A 1,224-nucleotide genomic window follows, 5' to 3' on the forward strand; every position below is an offset into this window, starting at 1 on the left:
CACATGCGCTCGCCAGACAGACAGAGACATAGAGACAGAAAGCGAGAAATCACCCCCCAGGGGGGATGGCCACACAGCAATCCCTTCTCCTCTCGGGATCTTGGGCACGCACGCACACGCGCCTGGCATGAGTTTAAGCCACCGGGTCTGGGACACGAACCGCGGTTGACCACGTGGGAGTCCAGCGACATAGCCATTACACTAACTGCTGGTTCCCTCAGCTCTACTTCTTGATAGAGTGCAGTCTCCAAGACATTTATTCAAATTTTTCCTGTTTATCCAAAGTAGATGATGTTAGAACACCAAAGGTACTCTGGGGCCCTCTTCTTATCTAAAAAGGCGTATGAGTTCGAGTCTCCGTGTGGTTTTGGTCTAATACCAACAGACCAACAGCCCTACCGACTGCGACTTTCCCCTTCATCCAGCGAATCCTGGTCAGAGTGCGCAATCCCGACACTAACTGCACCTAAATCCTTCCCAGCATGCGGCACTGCGAGCCTCTTTCCGCCCTAGCGCCGATGCCATACTCTTGGTTCTCCTTTTCCCCTCTGGTGAAATGTTCCCCAGGGCTGTCTTTGCCCCTCCGACCTCTCACTCTGAGGATTCCTGGAGCTGCAGAATGCCCTACTTCGGCATTAGCAAGCCCCTGGGACGACCGTTAGGTCGGAAACATTATCTGCCTTGGTTGAATAAACGCAATGCACAAGGACAAGTCACAGGGAGCGGTTAGCAAATTTCCAGTTCCGTTATCGGAACCGGAAGCAGCGCTTGGTCACTCTTAACCGCCACTTCCCTGTTTTTTTGTTTTGCTCTGAAGAGCACGGGCATTGAAAAGACAGGCGCCTGCGCCGGCTTTATTTATCCGAATCTCTCTTAGACCGGAAGCCCCAGGTGGGCAGTCCTGCAGGCACCTGCTCAAGGGCCCTGCCGGGCGCGGGCGTCTTCTGGCCTGCGTTGCACGTTGGATACCTGAGGGGACAATGGACGGGTCGCAGTAGGCGCCGCCCAGGGGTGACGCCACCACCGACTTAGGAGCCACAGGCGTCCGGGGGGCTTCACCCAGGTCCCGCGACGCCGACCAACCCGCCGGGTCGCCTCGGCCTCACACTCGGGGCGGGGAGGGGCGGGGCACTGCGCGGGCCGCGCAGCCGCAGTGCGGAGAGCCCGGCCTGCCCTGACGTCACAAGGCCCCGCCCCTGCGGGGCGGGAACGCGCGAGGCTCCG

Source organism: Tupaia chinensis, unplaced genomic scaffold (genome assembly GCF_000334495.1).
Source record: "Tupaia chinensis unplaced genomic scaffold, TupChi_1.0 Scaffold000612_1, whole genome shotgun sequence".
NCBI lineage: Eukaryota > Metazoa > Chordata > Mammalia > Scandentia > Tupaiidae > Tupaia > Tupaia belangeri.